Source organism: Pogona vitticeps, chromosome 5 (assembly GCF_051106095.1).
Source record: "Pogona vitticeps strain Pit_001003342236 chromosome 5, PviZW2.1, whole genome shotgun sequence".
Taxonomy (NCBI): domain Eukaryota; kingdom Metazoa; phylum Chordata; class Lepidosauria; order Squamata; family Agamidae; genus Pogona; species Pogona vitticeps.
Window position 1 is genome coordinate 34,372,118 of NC_135787.1, and position 24,798 is coordinate 34,396,915.

The 24,798-nt window shown below is 41.5% G+C and overlaps 1 long non-coding RNA gene across 1 annotated transcript; it reads left to right on the forward strand.

The window, feature by feature from the left end:
- The first annotated feature begins 7,530 nt into the window (after positions 1-7,530).
- LOC144583237 (uncharacterized) lies at positions 7,531-24,260 on the forward strand. The gene is made up of 2 exons (XR_013536933.1): positions 7,531-15,137; positions 19,156-24,260. It is a non-coding gene; the product is annotated as an uncharacterized LOC144583237 (long non-coding RNA).
- The last annotated feature ends 538 nt before the right edge of the window (positions 24,261-24,798 follow it).

Genomic DNA, 24,798 nt, shown 5'->3' on the forward strand with positions numbered 1-24,798 from the left:
CTGGTGTTGTCCAGTATTTCCGTATTTTGAAATAGAATTTCATGTCCAGTTTGTTTTAGGGCATGTTCAGCTACTGCAGATTTTTCTGGTTGTTTTAGTCTGCAGTGTCTCTCATGTTCTTTGATTCTGGTGTGGATGCTTCATTTTGTGGTTCCAATGTATACCTGGCCACAACTGCCAATGAGGGAACTCAAGTTCACAGTGTAAAAGAAAAACCCAAGACCAGAATTAAAAATACCATAAATTATACATTAAAAAATTAAATTATAATAGTACTTAACATTGACTGATCAAAAACATTAAAAACTTTAAAAACAACGTACTCCATTAAAAACTGGTATTCAGTGACACTTATATGTTTATTAAAAGCCTGCCTGAAGAGGTGATTCTTCAACTGTTGGCCGACAGATAAAATGGAAGGGCCCAATTCCATCTCCTAAGAGAGAGCATTTCACAATCTAGGAGCTGCCACAGAGAAGGCCCTTTCTCAGGTTCAAATCAAAGATGCCTGTGATGGCACTGGGACTGAGAGGAAGGCCTCTGATGACCTTGAGCTGATAAGATTCAAATGGGGAGGCACAGTCCTTCAGGTAGACTGGACCCAAGCCATATAGAGCTTTATAGGTAATGACCAGCACTTTCAATTGGGCCCAGAAATGGGCTTGTCAACAGAAATTATCTCAATTCTAGATTGGTCATGTTAGTCCAAGCCTAGTCCTAGACTGGGTTTGTTTATTTCAGGGACTTCAGTGGCAGGAATTGAGACCAGTATTGAACTGACTGTATCCAGGGGACTAGTGCAGGAAAAGCTCCCCTCGAGTGAGGAACAGCAGTGACAGAGAACTGCTGTGGAAAGCACCTGATTCAGTAAAAAGCAATCTCATCAGCAATGTGGAGCTAATGGGATTATTGGCAGGGGACCCTAATGCGGCTGGTTGTGCTCGAGGTAGAGGTGGAGGACCTCACAGATGGATTTTAAAAATCTCTCACATTGTAATGCATTTTTAAATTTCTGTGTCAGTACTAACATTGAAATTTTAATAGCATTATAAGGAACAAAGTACATGTTACTTTAAAGACATAGCTACAAACTACTTCCACTTTTGGTTGTTGTGGGTTTTTCGGGCTCTTTGGCCATGTTCTGAAGGTTGTTCTTCCTGACGTTTTGCCAATCTCTGTGGCCGGCATCTTCAGAGGACTGGAGTAGGAACTCTGTCCATGCTTTTACTTCTCAGTAAGCACACTTTTACTTCTCGGTAAGCACATGTGGACTCAATACAGATTGGATCCCTAAATTGTGAAGTAACGTGTAGTTGTGACCAAAACACTTGTTGTTGTTTAGTTGTTAAGTTGTGTCCGACTCTTCGTGACCCTATGGACCAGAGCACACCAGGCCCTCCTGTCTTCCACTGCCTCCTGGAGTTTGGTCAAATTCATGTTGGTAGCTTCGTCGACACTGTCCAACCATCTCATCCTCTGTCGTTCCCTTCTCCTCTTGCCTTCACACTTTCCCAACATCAGGATCGTTTCCAGTGAGTCTTCTCTTCTCATGAGATGGCCAAGGTATTGGATCTGTCCTTCCAGTGAGCACTCACGGTTGATTTCCTTCAAAATGGATGTTTGTTCTCTTTGCAGTCTAGGGAACTCTCAATAGTCTCCTCCAGCACCACAATTCAAAATAATCAATTCTTCAACATTTTTATGGTCCAGCTCTCACTTCCATACATTGCTCCTGAAAAAACCATAGCTTTGACTATGCAGACCTTTGTAGGCAAGGTGATGTATCTGGTTTTTAAGATGCTGTCTAAGGTTGTCATTGCTTTCCTCCTAAGAAGCAGTCGCCTTTTAATTTTGTGGCTGCTGTCACCATCTGCAGTGATCATGGAACTCAAGAAAGTGAAATCTGTCACTCCCTCCATATCTTCCTCTTCTATTTGCCAGGAGGTGATGGGACCATTGGCCATGATCTTAGTTTTTTGGATGTTGAGCTTCAGATCATTTTTGCACTCTCCTCTTTCCCCCTCATTACAAGGTTCCTTAATTCCTCCTCCCTTTCTGCCATCAGAGTGGTATCATCTGCATATCTGAAGTTGTTGATATTTCTTCTGCAGTCTTCATTCTGGCTTGGGATTCCTCCAGTCCTGCCTTTCACATGATGTATTCTGCATATAAATTAAATAAGCCAGGGGACAATATACAGCCATGTTGTACTCCTTTCCCAATTTTGAACCAATCAGTTGTTCCATATCCAGTTCTAACTGTTGCTTTGTGTCCCACATATAGATTTCTCTGGAGATAGATAGGGTGGTCAGGCACATTTCTTTAAGACCTTGCCATAGTTTGCTGTGGTCCACACAGTCAAAGACTTATGCGTAGTCAGCGAAGCAGAAGTAGATGTTTTTCTGGAACTCTCTGGCTTTCTCCATAATCCAGCACATGTTAGCGTATGGTTTGTATAGTTGCTGTTTTTAATTTTTAAATATTGTCCTTTTAATGATACAAGCTGCCTTGGGTCCTTTTAAGGTAAAACTATTTTAAATAAAAATTAAAAAAAAATCTAATACTTGGAATTGTGAGAAATTAGCCAACTGTTATCTCTTTTTTCCTCTCAGTGGATAAATTTCTTTTTAAAAAGAGATTCAAAGGAGAGAATCAGGAAGTGTTAAATCTTTCAGGAAGCTTGGGGATTTTTAAAAACTAATACAATGGAATCTCATATAAAACACAAATTGCAGTCAAGAGATTGGAAAGAGTATGAAAAAGTCCAACAGGTTTAAGAACAATATTGGTTGAAGAGCAATATTAAGAGAGCCATGAGGAAGAAGAAAAAAATAGAAGTCTTTCCTAAAATGAAAAAGGGTATAAGTTCAAAACAATAATTGTCAATTAATGCTACAGTAAGCAAAGAATTGAGATTATTCAGTGCATAAAAACAATTGCAAAAATGCATAAACCAAGAGAAAGAAATTTGCTTATGGAATGTGTTATGATTTTTCAATGAGGAGGTGAATCTTTTGGTGTCAGGACTGAATTCTAATTTGGGAGGGATCTCATAGACTCATAGAATAATGGAGTTGAAAGGAGCCTATAAGGCCATTGGGTTTAATTCCCTGCTCAATGAAGGAATCCAAATTGAAGTTTAACTGACAGATGGTTATCTTTTCTTTCGAATGCCTCCAGAACTGAAGCATTTACCACCTCCTGAGATAATTAGTTGCATTGTTGTACTGCCCAACCCACCAGATCATTCCAGACTAGGCTCCTCTGTGTAGCCACCCCAAGGGAAGCCTGAAAGTCTACTGCAAGGGGCAGGGCCTTCTCCATGGTGTCACCAACTTTATGAAGTCAGTTCCCAGAGAAGTTATGCCTGTCTCCCTCCCTGCTTGCATTTAGGAGGCAATTGAAGTTTTTAGGAAAGTGTTTCACACCAACCCTAGTTGAATGTCCAGCCTCCTTTGCCGCTATGATTGGGAAATCTGCTTTGATCTATGTTATTTGTGTTATTTAATTTATTGTTGTTTGTATGCTCCTACTGGTGTTTAGCTGCTGGTAAACTGCCCAGAACAGTGCTTTGGTACTAATGGGGTGATATAGAAATTAAAGTAATTAATAATAAATAAATAATAAATAAATAAATAAATAAATAAATAATAAATAAATAACATAAATAAATAAATAACATAAATTTATTACAATATACAATATATTACAATATATCACAGAAGTGAGTACACCCCCTCATATTTCTTGAATATTTCTTGAATATTTGAGTATATCTTTTTATGTGACAACAATGAAGAAATGACACTTGGCTACAATGTAAAGCAGTGTGCATATAGCTTGCATAACAGTATAAATGTGCTCTCTCTAGGAGAAAGCTACAACAGTGTAAATGTCTGAACAGTGTAAATTTATTTATTTATTTATTTTATTTTATTTTATTTTATTTTATTTTATTTAAATAATATGTCGCCCACACTACCCAAAGGTCTCTGGGCAGCTTACAACATTTAAAATACAATAAAAATTCAGAACAAAATGCAATATTTATATATACATAAAAATTATATATATATATATATATATATATATATATATATATATATATATATATATATATATATATATATATATATATATATATATATATATATATATATATATATATATATATATATATATATTCGTTCGTTCAATCGTTTAGTCGTGTCCGACTCTTCGTGACCCCATGGACCAGAGCACGCCAGGCCCTCCTATCTTCTACTGCCTCCCGAAGTTGTGTCAAATTCATGTTGGTTGCTTCGCAGACACTGTCCAGCCATCTCATCCTCGGTCGTCCCCTTCTCCTCTTGCCATCACACTTTCCCAACATCAGGGGCTTTTCCAGGGAGTCTTTTCTTCTCATTAGATGGCCAAAGTACTGGAGCCTCAGCTTCAGGATCTGTCCTTTCAGTGAGCACTCAGGGTTGATTTCCTTTAGAATTGATAGGTTTGTTCTCCTTGCAGTCCAGGGGATTCTCAATTTATATATATATAAATTGCCATCGGACCCACAGCTAATATTATTTCAATTAAAAACCTTCTGGAACAGGAAGGTTTTGACTTGGTGCTGAAATGTCTATAACAGTGTTAATGTCTACACCACTGGCAACAAAAGTGAGTACACCCCTAACTGACAATGTACAAATTGGGCCCAAGTAGCCATTTTCCCTCCCTGGTGTCATGGGACCTGTTAGTGTCACAAGTCTGAGGTGTGAAGGGGGAGCAGGTGTTATCGCTCTCACTCTCTCAGACTGGTCACTAGAAATTCCACATGGCACCTCATGGTAATGAACTATCTGAGGATGTGAAAAAAATGAATTGTTGCTCTACATAAAAATGACCTAGGCTATAAGAAGATTTCCAAAACCCTGAAACTGAGCTGCAGCACAGTGGCCAAGACCATACAGCGGTTTAACAGGACAGGTTCCACTCAGAACAGGCCTCGCCATGGTCGACCAAAGAAGTTGAGTGTCCATGCTCAGCGTCATATCCAGAGGTTGGCTTTGGGAAACAGACTTATGAGTGCTGTCAGCATTGCTGCAGAGGTTGAGGGGGTGGGGGTCAGCCTGTCAGTGCTCAGACCATACACTGCACACTACATCAAATTGGTTTCCAGGGCTGTCATTCTAGAAGGAAGCCTCTTCTAAAGATGATGCACAAGAAAGCCCGCATACAGTTTGCTGCAGACAAGCAGACTAAGGACATGGATTTCTGGAACCATGTCCTGTGGTCTGATGAGACCAAGATGAACTTATTTGGCTCAGATAGTGTCAAGCGTGTGTGGCAGCAACCAGCTGAGGAGTACAAAGACACGTGTGTTGTGCCTACAGTCAAGCATGTTGGTGGGAGTGTCATGGTCTGGGGGTGCATGAGTGCTGCTCGCACTGGGGAGCTACAGTTCATTGAGGGAATCATCAATGCCAACATGTACTGTGACATACTGAAGCAGAGCATGCTCCCCTCCCTTCAGAGACTGGGCCTCAGGGCAGTATTCCAACATGATAACGACCCCAAACACACCTCCAAAACAACCACTGCCTTGCTAAAGAAGCTGAAGGTAAAGGTGATGGACTGCCCAGGCATATCTCCAGAGCTAAACCCTATTGAGCATCTGTGGGGCATCCTGAAACGGAAGGTGGAGGTGTGCAAGGTCTCTAACATCCACCAGCTCTGTGATGTCATCATGGAGGAGTAGAAGAGGATTCCAGTGGCAACCTGTCAAGCTCTGGTGAACTCTATGCCCAAGAACAGGGGTCTCAAACATGAGGTCCATGGGCCAATTGCGGCCCACAGGACAATAGTTTGTGGCCCCTGCCTTAATATGAAAGTTTAAGGAGCGGGAGCAGCGGCAGCGGCACCTACTTGGCAAGTGCAGGGCTTCCTCCCCACCTCGTAGGGGCTGGGTCCCGCTTGCTCCCCCTGAAGTGCCCACGCGTCCAGAAGGAGAGCCCTCTCTCTGCCTGGCAGTCTCCTCCCTCAGGGATTTGGCACCACCAGGGTTTCTGCTTTTAGGTCTCTCTCTCTCCCCCCCACCGCTCTTCGCAGGTCACCTGGTGAGGCTGCTGCTGCTGTCGCCTCGTCCTCTCTGTGCTTCTCCTTTCCCCCACCTGGCCCTCCTCCGCTCCCTGCCCAGACTTGCCGCGGGAGGGGGTGCTGCCGAGAGAACAGCCTTCTCATGTGTGCTCCCCTCCTCCCCATCTCCCTGAGCCATGCTGGGCAAAACCACGGCATCTTGCCAGAGTGGCAGTCAAGAAGCCCCAGGAAGCCCCATTAGCCCTTTGGTAGGGGGGGAGAGAGATTACTCTGCTGAAGGGGGCAGCCTTGCAGAAGGAGCGCATGTAGATGCTAGGGGTGTGTGTTGCACAGGGAGTGGAGGAGCACCAGGTGGGGGGAAGGAGAAGTGCAGAGAGGATGAGGCGACAGGGCAGGGAGAGGGCCCTCTTCGGGATGCACAGAGCCACATTTCAGATTTTTGTGGACCCCTTCTCCTTTGAGGTGCAAGATGGCCCTCCTGTGCTTCAAACGGAGCTCATTGACCTGCAGTGCAACTCTGAATTCAAAGCGAAGTTCAGGGACGTGAGTGGGAAAGCAGACAAGCTTGGGCAATTTTTGAGAGAACTGACCCCCAGCTTCCCTGAGCTTTTCCGAATGTTCAAGCGGACCATGTGCCTTTTTGGGAGCACATAGTTGTGCGAAAAGCTCTTCTCCACCTTGAACTTCAGTAAGTCCAAGTACAGGTCCAGACTGACTGATGATCATCTTCAAGCCATACTGAGGGTCTCAACTGCTTCCTCTCTCAAACCAAATGGTCCTTGGCTATGCAAGAGGAAGCACTGCCAGGTCTGTAGCAGCAAGGAGCAGGCAAGAGAAGCCATGTTCAGAAGAACAGTTCATGTTTAGACATTAATACCTGTGCATTGTTGCATTATTTTGAGGGGACAGCACATTTACACTATTATACAAGCTGTATACTCACTGCTTTACATTGTAGCTAAGTGTCATTTCTTCAGTCTTGTCACATGAAAATATATATTAAAATATTTATGAAATGTGAAGGGGTGTACTCCTGTGATATACTGCATGTGGAAACAATCCAATCTTCCTATTTTCTTCCACAATAATATCTTGCCCTGTGAAAAATAATCAATGGAGGATTTATATTTCTAGCTGCTTATTTATATCTTTACCTTTACACCTCATTGCCTCCCTCTGTCCCTCTGTGTCTGGCATTTAAGGTAGTCATATGACTTTGGTGGTAGGACTCATCCTTATCAAATGTAAATAAGAAGCAATGGAATTTCAGTTATAATTCCCAAGTTTTAAATGACAAATGTTAAATTAACAGATTAAAACATTCTCAATGGTCTTCCCCCAACAAATCTTAAAGAGCTCGAACATGAAAACACTTTTTTAACAAAACAAACAAATAAATGCTTATTACAGTATTTCTCTAAAGTGAATGTATGTTTATGGCTGGAGTCTTGGGTAATCAATAATTCCTATATTTTTGGCAATGCACTTCAAAACTAAAGAGGTAAAAGTGCCTTAGGATAGGGATATACTACATCGGCTACTCTATAACACTTCTGGACTGGTTCCTTCTGAGTGGAATGGCAGTATGGTAAATCTGCTGACTCTAAATGTTATTACTACAATTTTACCTCAAACGATCTCACAGCCTCAAAAACACTCTCACCTATTCAGAGGCAGAGCTAACAGGCTTGCAACCTATCCAGGTCATCTAAGGCCATATTTTAAATGCATTAGTTACTCTAAACAATCAGAGGTCCCTTTGAAGCAGTCCCCCCCTTTCTATACACAAAAAGAAGCAGAAATGATAATCGCCAGAAATGAATGTAACAAAAAACCCAGAAAACAACAGAGCAATATTTGTTCTAGTACCAGTAACAGCAACACAAATCTCACAGACTGTGCAACCATAGCTCAGCAGCTTATGGACAGTCTTTATGTTTCATAACTGCCTGATTTGAACAGACAAAACTCTTGCGCAAAGCCCACTGGTGCTGCGAATTTATTATGCTTTTCTCAACTGCACAGATGGCACTTGCCTCTTCGGCTTGATGATGGCTATGGCAGATCCAATCACTTCTGAGCAGCTCACGAAAGAACTACAGTAGTTGAAATTAGTTAGTTACCGGTAAATAATTCCTTTTTGCCATATCAAAGGTATAACTTCAGTCCTCTGCAGACTGGAGTGCTGGTTTGTCCTATGCCTTGGTTGCAGTGGCCTGCTGTGTTGTGGATGGTCAGGTGAAGGAAAAGAGAATGAATGAAAAGAGAATGAGTGAAAAGATAATCAGATTATTTTCTTTCAAAATTTAGAAAAGTAAATTCTTAACACTGTTAACTGTAGTGGTAACTATCTTTTGAATGCTCTGGTTCTGTCGCTACTCCAAGCAGGTTGGTTTTGTCGCTAGATTCAGTCTAGGGTTTGATTAAAACCAGTCCAAAATCTACAAGGAAGAAACATGTAGACATCTGTGAAAAATCTACATTGCCTAGATTTTGTTTTATAATAATAATGAATGTTTTCAATCTTAGTACGTTGATTGATTTCTCTGTCTTCAACCATTGAAGGAGGAAGACTCACAACTATTTTGAAAGGAAAGTAATTAATGACTATAAGCCTATCAGCCCTGTCTTGTTCAGAGGGGTATCCTTCCTCCATTCACTGATCCATAAACCCAAGGTGGGAAAGTTCAAATTCAAAAGGGTTTATTGGAACTGAGGAACGGGTGACATTCAACTGAACTGCAATTACCAAAGAGCCTGCTGACCTAGTTAGGTTCACTGGTAAAATGTCTATCTCAAGAGCCTTTTTAGCTTCCTGGTTCCCTTCACTGGGATGTATGCATTCTCCTCAACAACTTCGGTTCTGATTGCTTTTCAGTCTTTAGTAAGTACCTTTTTTTGCCTTGGAATGACAACAGTAGTTGATAAACATCAGGCCCTGGAACTCTGTCAGTACTGCAAGGTACCTAAGAGGTAAGGCTGGTATGCCTCCAAAGAGGGCAAGTATGTGAGGTCCTTGATTCCCCCAGCCCAGCAGCCCTTTTGCATTCCAGTGTGGGCATTCTTGCTGCTGTTTCCTCCATCAGTGTTGGAACTGGATGGCCATTGTTTCCCCATAAGGTTTAGTCTCTTATGAAAATTGTAATTATAATAAGAGGAATAGAAGAGTTTGGTAGAATAACAAGGAAGTTTATACTTAAGATTTTTTTTTAAAAAATTATCCTATCCACTGGATCAACATCTGTGAATTCACTTATCCACTGCCTGAAAGTATTAAATAAAACCCCCACAGAAATATGCATTTATACATATTTCCATGGTGTATTTATCAGAACTAGCCACTAGAGGAAGTCAGAGTCAGTACAATGTATAGCATTCACTACTGCCATGTTTCTAACCTCCACAGAGGGGTGGATGGCTTGAAACTGATCCCCTGCAGATACTGCGGTCCTATTGTAATGTTAAGATAATGTGCTGTGGTGCCCTTCTTATCTGTAGGTTTCATCTGCCAGACTCATGGAAGGAACATGTTTGCAGTTTGAGGATGCTGATAGATCAAACTTTGTCACTTGAGATCTAAGTGGCTGTGGTGGCACAGAGTGCCTTTCATAAGCTTTAGCCAACAGAGGATGGATGATTATCTGTTAAATATGCTTTAGTTGTGGATTTCCAGCCACCAGCTGGGATTGGATCAGATGATGTTTGGAATCTCTATGAACACTCCAAGTCTACGACTCTATGACATTTGTCTGTAACTGATCAGAGATACCTCGGATGCAGCTATCCATGCAGTGGTAACTTCCTACCTGGATTTCTACAATGAGGCTAGTTTTGAAGGTAGTCTGGAAACTTATGAAAATAGTTTGGAAGCTATCTCAAAGCAGAGTAGCAGGCCTGCTCACTGGGACTGGCTGTTCATAAAACATCAACTCACTGCATTGATTGCTGGTCTGATTCCAGGCCTGATCCAAAGTGTGAGTGCAGTACTTCAGTGCCTGAATCACCTAGCACTATGCTGCATGAAGGAGTGCCTGGACCCACATTTTCTTGCCTAATAGCTAAGATCCTCTTCAGCAAATTCTTCTCTGGGTGTTGCTGGCCATAATAGTGCAATGGGTGGTTACCAGAGAAACAACTCAGTAGACCCCCATCCCACCATGTGTAGCATGTCCTCTTAAGAGAACTGTTTGGCACCTTCATGAGTAGCTTTGAGATGCCGGATTAAGACTTTCTTCTACAGGCATTTGCTCATTGATTTCTAGTTTGCCTTTTGCCATTGGTTTTATAGCTGGCTCATAAAATTCTAAAATATCAACATTTTAACACCTTCAGCTGGGTTATTTGTTTTCACAGTAAAATTCACGATTTTAGTGAATGCCTTTTTTGTGTGTGTTTGTAAACTTGGCTCAGCAATCTCTGACACCCTCTCTCTAGATGTCAAGCTGGATAAACACATTGGCAAAGCACTACCATGTTCTCTAGACTCACAAAGAGAGCATGGCTTAATAAGAAGCTGATGGCATATACCAAGATCCAGGTCTATAGAGCCTGTGTCCTGAGTACACTTCTCTACTTCAGCAAGTCCTGGACCCTTTGTGCATGGCAAAAGTTGAACACTTTCCATATGCGTTGTCTCCAACACATTTTTGGTATCACCTGGCAGGGCAAAGTTCCAAATAGAGTAGTCCTAGAACGAGCTGGAATTTTTAGTACATATACATTACTGAAACTGAGACGTCTACATTGTCTTGGGCATGTAGTGAGAATGGCTGATGGTCGGATTCCAAAAGATCTCCTGTATGGAGAATTAGTACAGGGAAATCACCCCAGAGGGAGACCACAGCTGCGATACAAGGATATCTGCAAGCGGGATCTGAAGGATTTAGGAATGGACCTCAACAGATGGGAAACCTTGACATCTGAGTGTTCAGTCTGAAGGCAGGTGCTGCAGCATGGCCTCTCCCAATTTGAAGAGGCACTTGTTTGACAGGCTGAGGCAAAGAGGCAGTCACGAAACCAGCAAAATCAGGGAGCTGGACAGGGGACAGATTGTATTTGTCTTCAGTGTGGAAGGGACTATCACTCTTATATTGGGCTTCTCAGCCATACTAGAAGCTGTTCCAAGACTTCTATTCAGAGCATGCTACCATAGTCTCTTGAGACTGAAGGATGCCTACACTTGTAAACTATTCTGAGGACACTCCAGTTGGATGGGGTGTATACACACAAAGAGTGCTTAGAAGCTTAGAAACAATTATTTTAAATGGTTGACTTTTTAATGATGAAGGGTTTAAGGGTGCCGATAGTGTGAATGTGCATAGTAAAAGCTTATGAATAATCAATATTTTTTGTTACAAGGCATGCTCCTTATGAGCATCATTAAAACTGAGCAGGCTGGCAGTATATTTCTTACTGTGGCAAATATTGTCTGCACAAACAGAAACTCAGCAGTATTTCTCTAACCTATATTGACCTCAACTAGCTACAAAACTAGTTGAGTTCCCACAGGCAAACAGAAGCTATCAAAATAGTTTAAGTTGACTGCATCACTGACATATGCCTAAATATCATGTCATTCAAAAGATATGTTTTGGAGACTGAGGTGTTTTTGGTTGCTGAGAGACAGCTTGCAGAGATCAAAAGGACTTATTTGTTTACTTCATGTTCAACTAATTATTTGTTCTTTGTCATTAAGTGCCCTATGGCTTGTTTTATTTTAATATGAAGATGGCATTGGCTCGGAATTTAACCGCAATCCCATCGATAGATAGATTTGTTTTCAAACCTGTAGAATTGTGTCTCTCCAATCTAACATGACTACATATTTTGACATACTTATTGGTTGACTGGCTTCCCTTTACAGTCCTAGCCAAGCAGCGGAAACAGAAATTTTATTGAACCTTTGATAGGTCACTGTAAATGGTATGAGGGCTGCACTTGTCTCAGGGATTACAAGTTGTGCAGACTGGTTCCAGAGCTGTGTGTTGCCTGTGGTTGATAAACAGTTGGAATTTTTTTCCTTCTAAAACCAAACTTTGTGAAAGAATTTCTCAAGAGGGAAAGTGCTAAGTCTTTCCTCTTTGATTCCGGTCTGTGGCTGGCTCCAGAGTGCAACTGAAATGGCCTGTGATTGGCAAGCAGGAGAATCATAAAAGAATAACCATCTCCTTTAGCAACTGTTGTCTCTGGATTTGAGAACGGTTGAGTTGACATAATGTGAAATATATGGTATTGTGTGAACATTCATTTCATTCCTTTGAATCTCTTTTCTTTTACGTCTTGAAAAGAAGTTAGATCAAGATGGTCTCTCCTAACTGTTCCTACATGGCTGTTTATGACCAGACACATTGTTTACTACAAGTAAGAGTATGCTCTTACCTGTAATATGGCTTTCTTGCTTTATATTGTCTTTGTATGTTCCTGGGCATTGACAAGTGCATCCATATCAGGTGTTAAATAGAATCATGCATACCGGTATTTATCCAAGGCTGTTGTCACAGCCCAGGCACTTATACAGGTTTCTCATTCCTTTCATCCCTGACAATGAAATGGCAAGACTGATGAGTCTTATGGCTCATTTCCAAACAACATAGTCTGGAACGTTCCCACTGAAATGGAGGAGACAATTACAGAGAAAGGTGTACATTGGTAGCTTTTCATCTCCTACCGCTCCAAAACTGGACATGAGAATTAGAACATGAAATTATTCTTTTTTTATCCGGTGTAGTGGGGTACAGGATCTACACTCTTCAGATTTGTAGTTGCTTATGCTCTAAATACACCAGACTCCAAAGCTTTGGTTTATGTAATCCCATCTACATGCTGGAGGCCTGGTGCCAGGAGTTGATAGATTTTTCACATCACCATTTAATCTGAAATGCGGTAAACAAACAGAAACAGTTGCAAATAGAAGTCCTGGATCTAGCCAGAATTTCATGAAGCATTTAACAACATGTGGTTCCAGTGTTTCACTCAGTTGATTTCTATTAAAGTGCATAATTGCTCATCTATTAGTAAAATGATTTTGCAGCCGACTAGACTATGAAAGCAGATTGTTATGAATATCTACCGGTAAAATAGTTAAGACAAATGCAGCATGCTGTATGTTTAACTGAGGCCCGTACAACTAAACAAAATAAGGGACACAGAAAGAGCCTCCTCAAAGAATGTGAGGATCACGGATACATTTTGGCGCCACCACCCCCGGCAACAACAGCACTCTGCCGTCTGATTGTTCCACTCTGGAAGCACCGTCAGATTGCTTCTGGCATGAATGAAGAACAGTTAACAAAATGCTTTTTATCAGAAACACCCAAGCATATAGAATTATGTAACAAATAAATGCCATTTTATGAAGTTGGTATCAATGACAGTAAAGTGGCCACTTAACATCTTGACACAAAAGAGAAGAAGGATGATCAAAGAGCTTTGCATGAGATGTGTAAGTTCTGTACTGCTCGATAGCTCAGTGGTTTAGTTATTTGGTTGTGGAGCCAGACAGTGGGAGTTAGATTTCCCCACTGTGCCCCTTGACAGGGGCTGGACTTGATGATCCATGGGGTCCCTTCTAGTTCTGCAGTTCTAAAATTGTATGATTATAATTTATATGTAGTGGCACAAATTTACTAGCAGGGACAAGTGTGCCTCTCAAGAGCTGTGTGCCTCTCAAGCTCCTTTCCAGTTATTAATTTCTGACATACAATTTAAAGATCTTTCATTTCTGTTTTCATCTCCAAAATGAATTTGGAATAAGTAACCCTCCAAACCCTGAGTGTTCAGTGGAAGAACAGATCCTGAAGGTGAGGCTCCAATACTTTGGCTGTCTCATGAGAAGACTCCCTGGAAAAGACCCTGATGTTGGGAAAATGTGAGGGCAAGAGGAGAAGGGGACGACAGAGGACGAGATGGTTGGACAGTGCCATCGAAGCTACCAACATGAATTTGACCCCAACTTCAGGAGGCAGTGGAAGACAGGAGGGCCTGGCGTGCTCTGGTCCATGGGGTCATGAAGATTCGGACATGACTAAATGACTAAACAACAAACCCTTCAAATAAATGGCCTCTCTATAGGAGCATCCATTGCCATTCTAAATAGCTGCTGCGGCCTTGGTCAATGAGTCCTCTAGCAAAAACGCGCCAGAACTCCAAAAACCCAAGAAGGGGGAGGGACTCTGGATCCTGCCTACTCTTGACTCTTGGAGGCCCAAAAGCCAAACTCCCAGACGTAGAGGAGGTCAAACCATCTCTTGGCACATGAAAATGTCAAAGATAAATGGACAAGTGCAGCTAGAAACTACCAAATGAAGTGTTTGGCTGAGAGGAAAGATTCCTTGAGAGGGAAAAAAAAACCCCCACAAACCCTCAAAAGTAACTGTTCTGCTTCCATACTCTGGAGCTCCCTCCCACAGGAGGCTAGGCTGGCCCCATCTTTACTGTCCTTCTGCAAGTAATGATTTTCTACTGAGTGGTGTTTTTTTAAATTAATGAATTGTTGAACTTTTTCCTTTGAATGTGTTTTGGTGTTGCTTATGCTTTTCAGTATTATACCCATTTAATCCTTTTTAGTAGTTTTAGTAGACTCATTGTCATTAGCTTTAAATTTTAATGATGTAAGCCACCCTGGGTCCTTTGTAAGGAGAAAAGTGGGAGAAAAATCTTTAAAATAAATAAATAAATAAAAGAAAGAAAGGATCTCCTTGAGCCAAAGTTCCTCTTTCCAGGGAAATCAGGAGGCCAAATCCGGCAGCTGATTTCCTTCTCCAGCTGGTCAAATGCCTAAAGCTACTCAGCAGCTCAGCAAAATCAACTCAGCTGTATGAACTTTAGGCTGTGACTAGAGTGAATTCGTGACAATGCCTCTTCTTGCTCCATACCATATGTACCTTGTATCCTTTGCTTCTGATTCCTTGCTGTGTTTCACTTTGGCCTAGTTGACTACACTGGGATTTCCCTGTTTGTTTGCTGACTTTTGGACTGGTCAGGGACTTTGCCTGACTTGACTTTTGGACTGTTCATGGACCTTGGCTTTGGATCTCCCCTTTCTTGGCACACCTCATTTCCTGGTATGGCTTTGCTTGTTTAGGTCACTGATGATTGCTACTGGTACTCCCGCTTGCACAGACTTTGCAACTGGAGCCAGGTTGCCTAGGCGAAAGACAATGAGAGCGAACAGAAAGCATACTGCATGCAGAAACAAGACTCTTGTTTCTACATGGCCATGGGTTAAAGATACAATGATCTGGTGCCAGTCAGTTATTGATGGACACAACATTATTTTGGTTGTTAGAATTTGGATTTTGTGCACCGCACTTCATTCAGCCTTTCCAAGCAATTATAACCCTAAAATATTTACACAATACTGAAGAAACAGACGCCCTAGGTGGTTTGTGCACAGCTTGTTTTTTTAAAGTTTTAGATGTTTTGTAGATGTAAACCTTCATCAGAGTCACTTGTGTGTTTGCTTGGGTACAAAGAGGAAAAAAGGTCAGAAATCTCAGGGATGAGTCTAGAAGGTTTGGGTTTTTTTTAAAGGAAACCATAAGATGGGTATGTAATTAGCCTGAGCTTTTTGTATGATCAAACAGTCTCCACACTTTAAAGCCCAGACGTTTTCAGCTGCTCTTCAAAACTAGTCTCTGAGATTCAAAGGACACAGACCAGTGAGTGATGCTTCTTGGGAAGAAAGCAAATAAAAATATGCAAGTAAGCTCTTTCAGCTAGATCCGGGCACCAGGGAAAATTTGAATTGACACATAAAAATCTATGTTCTTAGTTGGTATGCGCAATGGCTCAAAAAGATGTTATTAGTATGGAGAACAGAAAGCTTGTGCTTCTATATCACCATTGCTGCTTTATTCATCTCTCAAAAATATTTTTTTTGAAACCTAATGAGTTGTCAGACATAATGGATTATATAACAGATGAAAACTTCAGTAGGCCAGGAGGGACTTTAAAGCTTTTGATTGCCATCATTTTCTCTGAAAATGTGAATCAGTTTAAAACATTTGTCTCTGTCAGTATGAAAATGACAAATGTTTCAATAGGTAGTTCTGGCTCTCACATGCAAATAAAGTTACCTGAATATATGCCTGAAATATAGTCTTGGAGTCATCTTCAAAGGATAGATCAAAGTACAGTGAGAGTAGATAAAAACCATCACATGGCTTTAAATAATGTTTTCCCCATGTTCAAAGTGAAATTATAAAGATTATCTTTATGATTTCATTACAGACAAGGACTTTTTTTAAAAAAAGAAAATGGTCTGTATTCCTATGTGACTACCATGATAAATGTATTTGACTTCAAGAATAGGATTTCTTAATGTACAAGAATATGAGAGGAAAATGTGAAAAGCACCCGCAAAAATATGAGAATGCATAATTGATAATAAGTACAGATCTTAAAAGGGACGTGGTGGCACTGCAGGCTAAACCGCAGAAGCCTCTGTGTTGCAGGGTCAGAAGACCAGCAGTCGTAAGATCGAATCCATGCAACGGAGTGAGCTCCCATTACTTTGTCCCAGCTCCTTGCCAACCTAGCAGTTCGAAAGCGTGCAAATGTGAGTAGATAAATAGGTACCACCTCGGTGGGAAGGTAAACAGCATTCTGTGTCTAGTCATGCTGGCCACATGACCATGGAAACTGTCTATAGACAAACGCTGGCTCTACAGCTTGAAAACGGGATGAGCACTGCCCCCTAGAGTTAGACACGACTGGACTAAACGTCAAGAGAAAACTTTACCTTTTTACAGATCTTAAAAGTGTGGATCGCGTGTGAATCTCTTTAATAGAAAATTATTTTTCTCTGTGTATGTTTTGCAGGTGCAGGAGAATGAGAGAGAGAGAATGAGAATAAGAATGAGAATAAGAATAGTGGCACACCCATTTTCCTTCCCTATTGCTCTTGTTTGGGAGAGAATTATGAAATCTGAGTTCAAAGAGTCATGACAAACACAGGAATCTTGAAATAGTGTGTGATCTCTCGAGTTCATATGGTCCCATTTCCTGAATGGGGAAAAAGTAGGGACAGCTAAATAGAAAGAGAGGATAAACTAGTTGAATAAGAAAAGATGTGCATGAGTGGATGGCATCTAATAATGGAGTTAGACCAGGAATGGGCATCTTGTAAGCCTCCAGATGTTGCTAGACTTCACTTTTCATTATCCATCATGATTGGCATGGTAGACAGGTAACTGGGAGTTGTTTGTCAACATCTGGAGTGCTATAAGTTGCCCATCCCTGATTTAGACATAGGCAAGTGCTCATACTTTACAGCCTTTGAGACTGGTCCCTCCTGACACAGTCCTGAAATCTAATTGTAAGTCTTAAACTCTTTCACATATCCTGATGGTACTGCTACTCTCTGATTACAGAAGAGACTGTTTCCTCTTGAGTGGAACCCATGCTGCCTGGATAATATCCCACTCTTATGTTATGTACCATCGAGTCAGAACTGGCTTACAGCAACCCTAATGGGACTTTTAAAGTAAGTGAGATATTTTAGGTGTGGTTTTACCAGTGCCACCCCCTACATGTGTTTCCATGACCGAGTGGCGGTTCAAACCCAGCTCTCCTGAGTTCTGGTCCATCACTCTATCCACCATACCACACGGAGTGTCTAGTACAGTATTCCACTAGGTTTGATAAATCTGCAATTCTCCAGAAATTGTGCCATGCACCTGGCACAGTTGGTGGGTTGTATTCAGTTTGCTGGATAGATTGATATCCACAGTGGAAGAAAGCTACTGCCCTTGGAAGAGATTAACCCTAATAGGTGAATTATCAGTTCAATCCAGAATGAGGGCACTACTGGAGCAGAAATTGCTTTGACACAATAATTACTACAGATCCTATGTCTAAGAACTCTCCCTGTTCCACTGAGGCTCACTAAAAAGGAAAAGAAAGTTGAAGGATTTGACAGTCTTAGTGACAGTAGTGTTTTCGCACCTCCCAAGACTTTTTGAGAGAAGGAATGCACCTTGCCTCAAGAATTCACACATTTGTGTGGCGTACAGGGTATTCTGGAGAATAGCTATATACATACTTTAAAATGTGGTAAAATATGTACAATTAAAAGGGTGTATACAAACAGGCTTTAGTCAAGGTGACAACATGTGAAAGATAGTAAAACAAGTGACTTTATTAGATCTGTTAGGCAGATTAGATTAGGCAAATTGAAAATGTATACAAAATATTGATAAATTTCAGAGTGGAAATAAGAAAACAAATTCTTGCTGACCAGTACAAAACAAAGATGGGAAGAAAATGTGTTGGGACTTTGAGAAAGGCAACAAAATTAAGGTGGTGAGATTTTTGCACCATTAGTCTTCCCATGCATGTGAAAAGCTTTTGCGATGTGCCCATTGCCAAAGTGGAAACTTGCCATACAGGGCCGTCAGTATCATTAAAGCAGAGAGAAGCAGGCACCCCAGGAACAAATGATGGCTAGTACAGTGGGGCAGCAATGGGAGCATCAGGCAATTCCCTTCTTATGGAGGACAGAGCTGAGTGTGATGCATAATTCTGTCCTGTGTCCCCTCAAGCATGAAAGAAGCAACATTCAGTCACCAGTATTGAGTAAAAGTCAACTGCTAGTTTTCTCCCTTTTTGTGAGTGGATCTGGCAGGCAGAAAAAGTGTCTTTGGCCAGCACTGTTTTCCTCAGGTCCAAAGTACCCACATATGTTAGCGCAAAATCAGCAGAAATTCAGCAGAATCAGCAGAGTATTGATCAGTCCAGGTAGTCTAAATAACTCACGCATACACAGACAGCTTCTCCCAATACTAACATGTATTTACAGGATACATACAGTTCAGTCTGGCAGCATAACAGGATAGCATTCATCACAAAATACAGTAGTAAGATACATCTACTGTACAGGTTCACACATATATACTTATGCACATCTGCCTGTGGCCAATCACATTAGACATTGCATCATGTATGAGTCAGCACTCATGAGTCATCAAGACTCAGCATTACTACACACCTGTTCATCATGGCTGCTCATTAATACACCTTGTTCTGCTCAGGCCTGGAAATTATCCTTGACAACATACTAAGATGTGCTCTACATTACAGGAAGAGTTATGGAAAAGAGCCTCCTTATAAAAGCAGCTTTCATGATCATCAGAGGCCTCCTCCACCAAGAATGAGCCAGAAAAACTGAAGACCCCCAAAGCCTGAAAGGGTGGAGGACCTGCTTGATCCTTGAGATCCTGGGCCCTCAGAAGACCAGGAGTCTGAGTCTGCAGACCCTGGACCCATTGGAACCCAGAAGCCTGAGTCTATGAATTATGGAGGCTAAGATGCTGAGTTTGAGAAGGTGGGGCCATTTCCTAGCCCTTGGGAGTGAAGAAGGCTGAAGGCACAAGATTGACTTGAAGACTTAAGGTGGAATGTTCAACTGCAGAGGACTTTTTCTTGTCAGTACTGTAAGTCAGTGGTCCCCAACCTTTTCCCAACTGCAGACCAATTGTGGGTGTGTGGCGTGCCTGCAGGGGGGTGGAGCCCTCATGTGTGCATGTGCACATCATGCTTGGGGGGGTGCTCACACGCATGGACACAGCACACTCATGGGTGGAACACACTTGCGTGCATGCACGTGATGGCACTTGCAGGGGGGCTTGCGGGTGGTAGGAGATCTGTGTCCATGGCCCAGTCTGGATAGGCCGTGGACTGCTGCCAGGTCATGGACTGAGGGTTGGGGATATCTGCTGTAAGTGGCCACCCCCAAGTGGCTCTTCCTGCCAGGCAGACAAGCACTAAGGCAACCCATTATAACAAGTTACCACTGCTAAGTCATTACAGTGTTTAAGCATGGAGAAGAGCAGAGCTCTGGACTTGTGGGTTAATCCTTGGCACCCAGGAGCCCCACTTACCTAGCTCAAGATGATTTTGCCACCCTACACTTTATTCTAGGATTAACAGGGCATAGGCTGGGCCTTGCTGTTGCTCCGTGACCAAGAACCCCAGGTTAACCAGTGCTTGAGGGCCACACTTCCACTGTTGTACTGCTATTGTGATGCTACAGGGGTTAAGGTCAGTTCCAGGACCCCTGACAACTGGAACAATCTCTTTGTACCCAGGAAGGAACCTTGGCTGGAACATGAGGGCCTCTAAGCAGCCAGGTTTAAAAGGCAGTCACCTATTCCTGGCTACTAAGGAAAAGAAGGCTTGAAGAGACACAGGAGATGTGCCAAACTACTTTGGGACTTGTATTCTTAGTGACTGAGGCTAAATGTGGGGATAATGGGGATAATGGGGACAGCCTAGGTATTGTAGCCACTGGGTCTCAAATAAGGGTTTGGGAGGGACTGAGGGTAAACTTGTCTTGCTATCTGTATTGCACACCAGCCATTAAATCAGTTGTTTTGATTTAAATTTCAGAATCAATCATTTTCATGTGTGTCCTGACAAAGCCCTGCAATGTGGAGAGCATGGGGGAATACATAATGCTTTAGTAAAAGACACTCATTTTACATTGCCATATTTTACAAAAAAAACTGTGGAAAATAAAACTCTTAAGTGTGCATATTATATTGGTCTTGCACTCTCAAGTCAGCTGGTCATGTCTTAGGAAGTTGCCACTCAATGTCAAGATGGGCTATCTTGATGAGAAATGAAAATTGTTGAGGATCTTTGCATCCCTTCTTGTGACACAGGAGCATGGCAAACATGTGCACTTGGGCATTTGAAAGTTGGACTCCTGTTTCCAGCTTCCTAAAGAGAAATCGAAGGATGTAACATTTTTGCAGAAGTTTCCACCCCCTCATGCAGCTCTTATTAACACTCCAAAACAGTTCTTTCCCAACACTGTGTGTGCCATCATGACATATAGGAATGACACTTTGGCTCAATCAAGTAATACACTGGGAGCTATTTTCTTGCTCCTAACCATTCCTGAGGCAATAGCCTGATAATGAGCTTGCCAACTACTGCAATTGCAACAGTTTGTGAAGCAATAAGGAGGTTGTGCCAGCGTATTCTGCTTTTGTAGATGCTCCCATACAGTTCAGTATTCAACTCGCTTCCCATCATTGCCTTGTTGATTTCATAGCAAATGGCAGCAGGAAGTACTTTGATGACTTTTGATCTCAGAGCTAAGTGTTCACCAAAGAGCTGCATCAATTCCTGCATTCTTTCTGATCAGGTTGAATGCTCTTCACCTCCTGTCAAGGCAATGTGAAGGAAATGTGTCAGTAAAGCAGGAATTATGTCTGAACTCTGGGGGCCAGACTGTCTGCCTGTCTTGCTTCATGATAATAATTCATATTTGTAAAGCAACTTCAGTGAGAGTTTCTTTTGGGGTATTGTGTGTGTGTGTTCCCCCCACCCCATCTATAAAATATGATCCTTTCCCTTCCTTCTTTTCACAATCTGACACATCCAGAGACTTCTTGGGTCTTGAACAATAATTCTTTGTCAATTTGGAATTTAATCACTTTTCTTTCATGTGTGGATTGTTTTGAAAATTAACTCAATGGCTGGTTCTGGGGAAGGTGAGACACAGGGCAGAGGCAGCCTTTTCATAGACAGACTTCTGTAGGACTACCCTGCTAATCATGAGTTTAAGATACAGAAAAGGGTGCTCATTCCTTTTTATTATGCAAATGTTTCTTTCTCTCCCCTACTCCTTTCCCCCCCCTTGGACAGTTGCTGCAGATGAAATACGTCTTCTTGTGCATAAACGTCTCTGTCCCATTCTTTTTTTTCAGATGGGTAGATTGTTTACTTAGGAATGAGCTGAACATCTGTCCTTCAAAATCTGTATCATACTTTACTATTACATCTAAAATGCCTAGTAAAGGTGAAAGTAGTGAATGCTCTTAGAAGAAGGCACCCTCAATGGACCTCCCCATGTCTCACACTCACCTGTTTCTGTTCTATGTAATTGCAAAAAGCCAAATGTTTTGCTGGAGGAGACTCTTGAGAGTCTGTTGGACTGCAAAGAGAACAAACCTATCCATTTTGAAGGAAATCAACCCCGAGTGCTCATTGAGAGGACAGATCCTTAAGCTGAGGCTCCAATACTTTGGCCATCTCATGAGAAGAGAAGACTCCCTGGAAGAGACCCTGATGTTGGGAAAGTGTGAAGGCAAGAGGAGAAGGGGACGACAGAGGATGAGATGGTTGGATAGTGTCATTGAAGCTACCAGAATGAATTTGACCAAACTCTGGGAGGCAGTGGAAGACAGGAGGGCCTGATGTGCTGTGATCCATGGGGTCACGAAGAGTCGGACACTCTTTAACCACTAAACAGCAACAAATGTTTTGCTGTTGATTTATCTCTGACATATTATATTGATCAATCATGGGCAATTGTTGCTAATGTACGTGTTAGATTATGAGATCTACACAATACAGCAGATCTGGATGCATGCAGTGACCTATAATGAGGATTGTTGCACGCCATGTGAAGCACTTATATGCAGTGAGGTCAGGACTTTAATCAGATTTCTGTTTCCTTTCAGTACACTCTTGAGCTCCAAGAAAGTACATTTGGCTTTTTGTAAGCATTTTCTTCCACTGTTTTGTGTGTAAGGATTGTTTGTGTTGTGGGAAGCTCTAAAAGGTGCAATTAGAGTTGAGAACTCAGTTGTAAAATATCAGCAGATAACCTTCCCTTTCATGCTCCAAATCTCCTATCGACCAGTGATGATCCTCTGAAGGATGCCATTTGGAAAGCACTTAAGAATGGATGGTTGTAAAGGATTTACAACATAACAGCTACAAGGAAACCTCTCATAACTGAATAGCTGGAGGTACAGGAAGAAACAGTCATGCAAATTATTTCCTTTGTTTACTGTTCAGAGTGAGAAAATCAAATCTACTTGGGGCATCATTTGAGGAACACTAAAAATGGAAAGCAAATTGCCCAAATGCCCAACAGAATCTTGTCTCCTTCCGGAAAATGGGATGTTTGTACATCTACTTCTGTAGTGGATTATAGAACCTCCCCCCCCCCCATTATAGTCTACAAGTGTGTTATATATATGTAGCTTGGGAAGAAAAAGACAAAATAAAAAAGAAACACAGCTCAGTGTAGCATTTCAGTAAATCTTGTGAGCGGAATAAATAAGTTGGTAAAAAACAATGAAAGTTAACTACAAATATTGAAAAAAAACCCCGAGCAAACAATAAAATGCATGTTTCCTGAAAAAAACCCAGAGCATATGGCCAGCTTGCTAACATTTCTTCTCAGCAATAAGATGAGAATCAATTAAAATACTATCTCTTTATAAGATGTGTACATATGCTTCCTTACCAAAGAAAAGGGAATCTTTGTTGTGCGGCAGTAGCTGTTGTTATGTCTATTTTTCATTTAATTTGTCTTAAGAATCCTTCTGATTCAGTCCACAATCCACCCAGCACAGGGTCCTACTTTCCTCAGTAGATGCCTCATGAAAACCCAAAAGCAGAGCTGGAAAACTAGCTTTCTCTTGGAATGAGGGACTCAATATAACATGAGTTTGTTGAGTTTATCTCATTTTCATTGTGTAGCCTTTTCAACTCACGTCTGCAATGAATTGCATTTTTCTTGTAAGCTCAACTTTGAATCTATTTTCATCTGTGCACATTTTTCACATATTTCGTGTACATTGTTTCTTGCATTGACTGTTTGTGTGCATTTCCCCAATACATGCATTTTTAATACACACACTTTTTCAATTGTATGAATCTATGGTCAAAAATCATGTCCTGCCTGAACAACAGAAATAATGTCATAGTTAGTGGCAGATCACCACTGATTAAAGACTTCCTTTACCATTTTTGGGGTGTACATGATTTTTTTTCATTTCATATCAGCCACGAACAACCTGAAATGAAAAAGGGAAGCTTTTAACAGCAGCAATCTGTTGCTGATTAGGACATCATTCCTGTTGTCCAGAAAGAGCAACAGGATTGTGGCCATTGGATACTCTCGTTATATTAACTCCACTGGAAGCATGTAAATGTGTAGGTTTCTAGCACAAATTGTACTCAGCTCAGTATTTGGTTCTAGAAGGCACAAATTGGATTGACTCTTCTCAAACTGAACAAAAAAAAATCAACGTCTACTTCTTCCAGCATTCCTGAGCAAACACTCCTCACTGGATGTTCTTGTAGCGAACAGCCCTGCCCTCACCTGTCCGTTACCAGAGAACAGGGAAGGAGCCAATGAGTGGACGGAAGGCAGAGCAAAGGAGGGAGGGAGCAGATATAAAGACTGGTATGTGGAGCCTGAGAGAGATTCTGGTAGAGAGAGAGAGACTGTGTGAAACTTAAAAGTGAACTAAGAGTGAGTTAGAGATCTGTAAGAACGATGAATGGAACAGAGAGTTAATAGAGTTTTAAAGTTATAGCAGATTTGATTCAAATATAAGTGATTAGCAGCCTGTAATTTTTCTCTTGAATATTAATCATATATTAACTCCCTGATCTAATAAATGACTGAAGTTTTAAAAGCACACATGTCTCCATGATTAAATGATATTGAGGCAGTAATACCTAGTGGCAGTGAAGAAGGAAGAAGAGCGAGAACCCTGTGAAGGACTGGGGGGATAGGGGCTTCAGAGGAGATCGCCACAGTTCTCCAAAGCATTTCCCATTCATCAGGCACCTGTAATTATGGTAAGCCTCTATCATGTAAGGACACACAGAAATATATTAAGTCAACAGTCATAAGGGCCAGACCTTGCATGTGCCTATGCAGCTACAAAACTTAGCAAACTCAATGGTAAA